The sequence below is a fragment of the Sceloporus undulatus genome, chromosome 6 (genome assembly GCF_019175285.1).
Source record: "Sceloporus undulatus isolate JIND9_A2432 ecotype Alabama chromosome 6, SceUnd_v1.1, whole genome shotgun sequence".
Classification (NCBI taxonomy): domain Eukaryota; kingdom Metazoa; phylum Chordata; class Lepidosauria; order Squamata; family Phrynosomatidae; genus Sceloporus; species Sceloporus undulatus.
This window is the reverse complement of record NC_056527.1, coordinates 43,990,043-43,999,703: the sequence shown is the minus strand read 5'-3', so window position 1 is coordinate 43,999,703 and position 9,661 is coordinate 43,990,043. Positions and strand designations below refer to the sequence as shown.

General features: G+C 39.3%; 1 protein-coding gene across 2 annotated transcripts in view; it reads right to left on the bottom strand.

Annotated features, from left to right (window-relative positions):
* CHN2 (chimerin 2) overlaps positions 1–9,661 on the bottom strand; it is a 187,639-nt gene that overhangs the window by 158,670 nt on the left and 19,308 nt on the right. The gene's annotated exons all lie outside the window — the stretch shown is intronic.

The following is a 9,661-nucleotide window of genomic DNA, read 5'->3' as shown; positions in this document are numbered from 1 at the left end:
TATCTATCTATCTATCTATCTATCTATCTATCTATCTATCTATCTATCTATCCATCTAGCCAGCTATCTCCATCAGGTTTATTAGCTGTCAACACAAAATGGGAGAAGGCTACATACTTGTTCTGTATAGCGTATAAATGGATCTACTGGTAGCGTCCCAAGTGATTTACAGTTTGATCACACAGGTGTTTTGATTCACAATTGTTTTAACAATAGCAACAACACAATGATTGTCTGTCATCCTAAAGCAGACCTGCACAACTTAGTAGTAGGCAAGGGCCAAAATTAAAATAGGTTGACTTCTTCAGGTGAGGTGGTGCCCACTGAGTCCCTGGAACCCGGAGGACATGAGAATATGTAAGGTGGTGCCTTCTGGGTCCCTGGGACCCGGAGGACATGAGGACATGTGAGGTGGTGCCCTCTAGGTCCTAGGGACTTGGAGGACATGAGGGCATGTGAGATGGTGCCCTCTGAGTCCCCAGAACTTGGAGGACATAAAGGTGTGCGAGGTGGTGACCTCTGAGTCCCTGGGACTTGGAAGACATGAGGGTAGATGCCCTCTGAGGGTTGCGGCTGCATCATTCTGGTGCTGCCATCACCACAGCCACCACACAGGGCTCTGGGGGCCTGGAAGGGGGCAATGCCTTTGGAGTAGGAGGAGGGCCAGGAGAAGAGAAAGAGAACAAAACCTGCATCCTCCACATCCCCACAAGCCTTACAAAATGCTTTGAGGGGCTGCATACAGCCCACGGCCCGTATGTTGTGCAGGGCTGCCCTAAAATAAACTACAGAAGTGAAGAAAATGAAGGAGCAGGGAGAAGAGGTAACCTGCCAGAAATTGATTTTTTTATGTTGAAAGACTGAATGTGAACGTCATTCACTTCTGGTATACAAAACAAATTACTGTATTATGAATCTTTCATGTAATTCTAAGGGCGTATCTTTGCACCAGGCTATGGTTGCTGAATGTCTGTGTTCTAATAAAAACATAATTTTATTTCATTTTATTTCAATACCAGAATAGGATTCAAGGCTTGAATAGACACCATAAACCTGAAGCCTGTGCATCCCTGCTGTATAGTCTGCCAATTTAACTGGAGACAACCCAAACAATGATGCTAAAGTGGTGTGTGACTGCTTCATCACTTCAAGAGCATAAGGCACACACTATTCTAGAGATAAGGTATTGGTTTTACCCATCCATTAAATACTTCCATTCCCATTGACAAATATATCCTAAACTTTTATTAAGCATGTGCACTTAAACTATGAAAATCAATTCTTACTGTATATTCTATATTGGTATTTGCTACATTAGTAATTATTACTATTTCCCAGGAAGCATTTGTACTAATAGAAACAGCAATCATGGTTCAACAACCCTGGAGAAAAGAGGAATATAAGAAAATTGATAATACAGAAATGTCTGATTCAGCTGTCATGTATTTCCCAGAAATATGAAAAGAAAAGAAAAAGATTGTGTTTAAATGTAGGGTAAGAAAGCTAAACTGTATATCTTATTATTAAATGTTTTAAATAATTATATTGCTTCTAATAAAGTTAAATCAATTTCTTATACAGTACCATTTATAACAGATTATGAACTACCAGAACTACAATGACATTTTAAAAATAAAGGTGTCCCCACTGAAAAGTATGACAAATTCAAACATAAGAAAATCAAGATGCATTTGAATTATATGAACTGGAACATGTATTTTATAGTCATTTAGCTGCAGATTGTGTTCATAGTTTTAAGACTTGTAAGAAACTCTTGCTTCCTTGAACCTGATTTTAAACTACGTAGTATAGAAGTGATTTCACTTTTCCACTAATCATTGTTATATACTTTCATATAACTTATGGCAATCCTAACTGCAGGATTTTCCTGGCAAGATTTATTTAGAAGAAGATTTATTTATCTTAGGCTGAGATAATGTGACTCACTCTGGATCACCCAGTGTATTTCTATGGATGAGTAAGGGCTTAGATTTCCCAGAGACCTACAACACTCAGACTACTACACCATGCTGGTTCTTTTAATTGATACTTTAATGTAATTGTATATTTTAGTTGTTGTGCAACTTCAAGTTATTTTCAATTAATGGTGACCCTAAGTCAAAGCAGGGACTTTGTGTCCAAAGCTATAGTCCAACACTCAAATCACTATATCACAGTGGTTCCTGTTTTAATTATAATTTCATATATCCATTACTGAATTTGTATCCTAATTTTTTAATGGATGTGTGAGATAAACATTTTTCCAACGACAAAACTAGCATCCTCTTAACACTCCCTGTTTTTCTCCTTTCTGAGTGGAATATATACATAATTGTACATAACATGGCTGCTACATTACTTTGTTCACATTTCAGCAGACATATTCTTCCCTCTTCATTTTATCTTATGGATGAGTCTTGGCTGCGTTCATGCAGCTTAGTGATGCACCTCTGGAATATAACCTGAGAAGTGGCAGAGCTGGCCAAAACAATAACAACAAAAAATCTGCACAAGGGGCAGACAGGCAGGCAAGCTCAGGTTGCCTCGATTCTTAGAAATATTTTGCAAATATTTTGCAATTTTCCACATTTTAATGAAGAATTGCTTCTATAACTACAATAGCCCCCCTACTCCCATGCTGCCTCTACCCACTATTGACTCATGGATGTGGGGGGGGGGTACATCTTCTCCAACATTTAAGAGTGAGGTGTCCCTTATCAGTCCATCATCTGTTGTCACATGGCACTCATAAGAATCATTCTATTGTTGGCTTTGCTTTAGCTTACTGCTCACAACAGACTGAGTGAACCAGCTCTCCATAATTTGTGGATCATGAGAAGAATCAGTTTGTCAGTAGATGAACATGTGAAAGCTTAGTCCATATGTGCTTTAATTATATGCAGCATCTTATATGCCCCATCCAAATATTTCACCCATCCCTTTATATGCATTATCTTTGATTATTTTCTTAGTTGGTGTAACTATCAAAAGTTAGCATTGCCATTATAACATTTCAGGAGATGGGATGCATCACACTTAATTCTATTACAGATTTATTCAAGAAAGTACTTCATTCAAGGATCAGAAAAGACACTTCTAATCCAATGAGTCATTGCTCTAATTTAGTAATGGAGATATAATTTAATTTCAGTAATGTAGGTAAAGGGGCACTCAAATAAAACTGGTACCAGCATAGGTGTCCTTACAAATACTCTGAACAGCTGAAACTACTTTCTTTATTCTCAAATAACCTTAGAAAAATTTTCCAGTTTGTCCAAAGTGATATTTTGAGCAGCAACCAAAATAATAAAAAATATGGTTATAATTCAGTAGAAATAAATACTGCTTGCCAAATCCATTGTTAAGCATCCAAAGAATGTGACAGAGACAATAAGCTTCTGTACTACAGATTTCAAAACTCTCCAGTTGCTTTCATTGCATCATTATTATGCAACAGCCACTTTGAAGAAGCGGGAGTCTTGCAAAATCTACAGTGGAAGGTAGGACTCAATGAAATAAATCAAACATAATGTAAGGTGTGTCAGAATGATGGGCTCCGAAGTTCTCAATACAGCACTTTGACATAAAATTGGAGCCATAATAAAGCAGTAGTGGAGAAAGTGTGGTTTGTGGGCAACATGAAGCCCAAGCCATACTGAGGCCTCCATGACACCCATAATGCCTCAAAAACTAGCAGAGTTGCCCAAAAATGCCTCCCACACCCTCAGTGAGGCATGGCGGGGGGGGGGGGCAATTCTGCCATGTTTTTAGACCATCAACCCAGGAGAGGCCATTTTCTAAACAGGAAGAAACTCTTCTTGGCTGAGTAAACGGATAAAGTGGGTGCCTTCAAATCAGCAGTATCTCTGCTACTTTTCTGCAATATCTCTGCCACTTCTTGTTTAGACAGACAAAGGACAGTGTGGGATTGTGGGTTGTTCATACAACTATTGGGTTTGCTGCTGTCACAAACATATACCTTAGCTCTAAATTGCCAACATGCCTCCTTAAACACACAATGATTATTGTTGCTGAAACACTGTTGCCACTGGAAGGTTTTTTAGATTTTCACACCCACTTGGTGGGTGAGAAAAGACAGGGTAAAATGTCAGGAAGTAAGCTGTTTCTCTGCACACCTGCTTTAGTGTAAGAGGGTCAGCTGAACTTTAGTTATTTGATTTATATCCAGCTTTTCCCCAAGTAGGATTCAAAATGGCTTGCAATATAAGCTGAAACAAAAATGGACCACTGTCTCCTAATAGATGTACTTTCTGACCTTGGTTTCTCAGGCCTTGTTCTTGAATGGTTCACATCTTACTTGTCAGATAGATCTTTTTCAGTGGTCTCGGGTGGTCAGACCTTGTCTTCTGTCCCCTTATCTGTTGGAGTTCCTCAGGGCTCTGTTTTGGGTCCCCTTCTGTTCTCTCTATACACACTCTCCCTTGGCAAACTTATCAGTTCTTTTGGTTTCTCCTACCATCTGTACGCCAATGATACCCAGCTGTACCTTTCCACCCCTAATCTTTCACCAGAGCTAGAGCAGCAAGTGTCATCCTGTTTAACAGCTGTCTCCCACTGGATGCACCACCGGCGTCTGAAGCTCAATATGTCCAAGACTGAGCTTCTTGTTTTCCCTCCTAAGCCCACCCTTCACTATTCCTTTTCTATTTCCGTCAATAACATCTCTATCCAGCCGGTCCAGGAAGCCCGTAGTCTTGGTTTCATCTTTGACTCCTCTTTGTCATTTATCTCCCAGATCCAGACTACAGCCAAAGTCTGTAGATTTTTTTTCTATATCGCCAAAATCCGTCCATATCTCTCAGCTTCTACCACAAAAACACTGGTCCATGCCCTAGTGGCCTCACGACTAGACTACTGTAACCTCCTCTTGGCAGGGCTTCCTCTCTCTCACCTCCACCCATTAATTTCTGTTCAGCATTCAGCTGCACGCATTATTTCACTCGCTCGCCGTTACGATCGTGTCTCCCCTCTGTTGTCCTCCCTTCACTGGCTCCCTTTTCCTTTCCACATCAGGTACAAACTTTTGCTACTTACCTTTAAAGCCCTGCATGGGCTGGCCCCTCTTTATTTAACTGATCTTCTCTCTCCCTACATCCCTACTCGCACTCTCCACTCTGGCAGCCAGTCTCCTCTCTCAACCCAGGATTTTCTCGGCCCCGTCCCGGATCCGTCCCTTCTCTCTTGCTGCCCCTCATTCTTGGAATCTTCTTCCTCTGCATGCACGGCTCATCACTTCCCTAACCAGCTTTAAGGCTAAGCTGAAAACCATATTGTTTAGGGAAGCGTTCTCAGGGAATTTGTGATTGTCAGCTGGCTGTCTGATAATGTTTGATGTGATGTGATTTGCTTTTATATTTGATGTTTTTAATTTGTCTTTTCTTTTCTACATGGTAATTTTATCTACTCCTCTATTTAATTGTTATTATCTTAGACTGTACGCCTTGGGCAGGCTTTTATATACTCCTTAATTTTACCGACTTTGTACAGTGCTGTGTATAATTACAGCACTCTAGAAATAAAGTTTAATAATAATAATAATAATAATAATAAAAATAGCTAAAGCAATATATAATACAAATGTTTTAAAGCATTCACCCAATATCCAATTAAAACACAGGCACATATGCATGTGGAGATGCAGGCAGCCAGCAAAGCTGTTTCAGCAAGCGAGTTAGATGCTCCCTATAGCTGTAGTATTTTGGAGCTGGGTGTTTCTGAACAGTTTCCAAGGACTGCCCCGCACAGACTGCATTACAGTAATCCATCCAGAATATAATCATAGTATATGTTACTATAGCCAGATGTGGCATCTCCATAAATTGGTACAGCTGGAGCACTAGTCTTAATTGCACACTCCCAGCCATCACTGAAACCTCAGACTCCAGGTTCAGGGATGAATCCAAGTATACTTTTCAGACATGAGCCTGAGATTTCAAGGGTAATATAACCCTGTTCAGTACAGATTGAATTCCTGCTCTACCTCCCAACTGATCAGAAACACTTCTGTTTTGCTTGGATTAAACTTCAATCTGTTCGCTGTAATCCAGTCCATAATTGATAACAGACATTGGTTTAGTACTGAGACAATTTCTTTGGAGTTATACAGAAAAGAGAGATAAAGTTGAGTGTTATCTGCATATTCTCCAGCAATGCCTCTTCATGTATATGTTAAGCAGCATGGGGAAAAAGACAGAATCCTGAGAAACTCCAAAGTTCAATGGTCCCAGCAGTACCTGTCTGGGTTCACCCATCCAGGAAGGAACATAGCCAATGTAAAACAGTGCTTATTCCAGAGAAGTGGCCCAGAGGATAACATCGTTGATGGTATCAACAACTGCTGAGTGGCCCAACAGAACGAAAAGGGATGCACTCCCACAGTCCTGTTCCTAACATATGTCATCCACCAAGGCAACCAATGCCATCTTTGTCCTATAAACAGGCCTGAAGCCAAACTGAAATTGATGTATTTCATGTTTCATCCAGGAACCCTACTATATACTCCATTACATACACTTAATATAATGTACAGTTTGACCTTCAGCTGAGATGCAGTTCAACTCTAAAGAATTTAAGAGCACACCGTTGTTACTTGTATCGGGCTAGCTACTGAAAACCTCACTGGAAGACCAAGGTAGTCATAGCAAACATGGTTGTCATGTAAAGTAAAGAGCAGTTCTAAGTAGAAACAGCTGAGTGTGGGTTGTGCGAGATGGAGAGGTTGTAGATGCATGACACTTTATTACATAATCTCCTGTACACAAACCTTCAGAGCAAATTTTGAGAGTACATAGGGACGGTGGACAATGGGAGGGACAATCATCCTTCCCCAGTTTCTAGTGGCAGAATCTGTATCTGCATGTTTATGATTTGCTATATTTTTAGTAAAATTAAAGTATAATAATTTGGGGATACATACATACTGTACCTAAGCACAAACCTAACAGTGAGAATAATCCTTCAGTAAGAACAGCCCAAGAATCAAAGAGCTGGCTGATGCAGATCAATCAGGGGTTTTAACCATGGATACAGGTCATCTTTCACTGAAGCAGCAATTGCCTGCAATCACTGATGGCACAATCATGCCGATTCAGTGACAGTCACTTCAGTGATGGGGGAGAAAAAACAAAGTGTGTGTGTGTGTGTGTGTCTCAGCTGCTCACTATGTTGCTAGAAAGGTGAGAGACAAAGAGATGACATCACAGGACAATGAAAGCGAAATAATGTCTTTGCTTCCCTAAAGTTAGCATAATTACCCCTAAACATGTGTATAAGGTATTTGTGATACAGTAACAGCAGAAAGCAGTATTTTGTTGTAAACTGTCTAATCTATAATGTTTTACACCCAATTGTTAGTTTTAATAAAGGACCCCAAGGAATCAATGGGATATATATGTCTCTCACTCTCTATTTAGCAACTGATTCAATAGGTCTACTTTAATTGGGAGTAGAAATTTGATTTAATTCAATGAAATTTCACAAAAGAAGATATTTCTCACAAGAAAATTGTGTGGAAAAAAATCACACAAGAAGATAAACATCTCAATTTTCAGATGGGCATTTTAATATGCAGTCACAGATCATGAGTGGGCAAAGTGCAGCCCTCCAGATGTTATTGGTCTGCAACTCCCCACATTCCTTACCATTCATTAGGCTGGTTAGGGCTGATGGACATTATAGTACAACAATGTGTGTAAGACCATACTTTGACCATATGGCAGAGCTGATGCTACTATTTCCTGCCACAGAGGATTCAGTGTGAATACTGTGATAGGGCACTTAGAAGAATTACATTTGGAAATGAATTTGGAAGCAAATTATACATTTTACACTACATACAGTACATAAAAAAGAAGGTATGGTTGGCATCCAAGTGTATTATTAAGCTAAGTAACATTTGATACTATGACCGAATCAGAGAACATAAAGAATGTACTGTATCTCCTTCATGTATCACTGAACAGTTTGGAGGGTCTTTTATAGGTAAGTTGTTTTTCTTTTCTTAGAAGAAATAAGTGCCAAAGCTATAACCTTAGCAGCTGTCACTCCACATGACACTGAATTAACAGAATGAGCTACCTCAAACATTCATAACATCTAAAAAGTAGAATGCCGATCAGAGAGAGAGAGCAAGTAAGGCAATGCTAAGTGTTTCTGAAGTTCTACAAAATTTAAGGTTCCATTGTTTTTCAGTGAGCCAACATAACTTTTTTTTAATCCAGAGTGGTTGAAGAATGGGCAAGTCCAATCCTGAAGACAAAAATGCCAAATCTACTATCTTCAGAATTGAGAGTAATACAGTAAAACTGCATTAATTAAAAACAAAACAAAACAAAACAAATAGTGTCCCTTAAAAGTAAAAGGGTAACGGTTTCCCCTTTGGCAAAGTTATCAAGTCGTGTCCAATTGTGGAGGGTGATGCTCATCTCTGTTACCAAGCCAAAGAGCCAGCTTTGTCAAAGACGACTCTGTGATCATGGGGCCAGAATAACTGCACAGAACGCTGTTCCCTTCCCACCAAAGTGGTACCTATTTATCTACTTGTATTTCTGCATGCTTTTGAACTGCTAGGTTGGAAGAAGTTGGGACTAGTGATGGGAGCTCACTCCGTCATGCAGCACCTGGGCCTCAAACTGCCAACCTGCTGATCTTGCAATCGTCAGAGTCAGCGTCTTAACCAGTGAGCCACCGCATCCGTAGAATTACATTAAACGCATCGGGGGGGGGGGGGGGGACAAATCCAGAAAAGAATATCTAAATAAACTGACTTCCAAAATAAAGAAGAATTGGATGGAATATAAGGGTGAAAATGGCTCCGGGGAAGGGGAGCACTGAGGTGGGATATTAAAGATATTTAAACAAATTGTAACAGAATGTAGGAAATATATATAGAGAATTGAGTATTGTACAATAATCAAAATTCAATGTATAAATCTTTATAATAAAAAATTTAAAAATTAAAAAACAAGAATTAAAGCCAACTCTGATGTTCATAAGAACATCAGGAAGCAACTATTGCTATTGATTACACAACTGGATACCAGGAATACTTTATCATATGGATTAGTAAACGCATCAAGAAATCTGAAGTTAAGATTCACTATTAAATATTGTTCGGGTGTTTTGTTAATAAGTGGAGTAAATCTGTGACATTATGTAATTCAAAATACAGAAACTAGGATTAATTATGGTACAAAATCCTGGTAAAATAACAACCAAGTAGGTATCCAAGTACATGCCAAGAACCAGTCTCTCACGAGAACCAATTTCCATATTTATTTATTTATTTTTGGATTATGTTTGACATTTCTATGGAAATAGTCTCATTACAGGAATTCAATGCTTTATGAAATACAGATACATTTTAAGCATTGCTCATATTTAACAGGATCATTTCTAGAACAGAAAGTAAAAAGGTAAAGGTTTCCCCTTTGATGTGATTGTCAAGTTGTGTCTGACTATAGGGGATGGTGCTCATCTCTTTTACTAAGCTGAGGGAGCCAGTGTTGTTAAAGACTCTGTGGTCATGTTGCCAACATGGCTAAATGCAGAGGTACATGCAACGCTGTTACCTTCCCACCAAAGTGGTCCTTGTTACTCCATCATGCAATGCTTGGGTCTTGAACTGGTGACCTGGTGACCT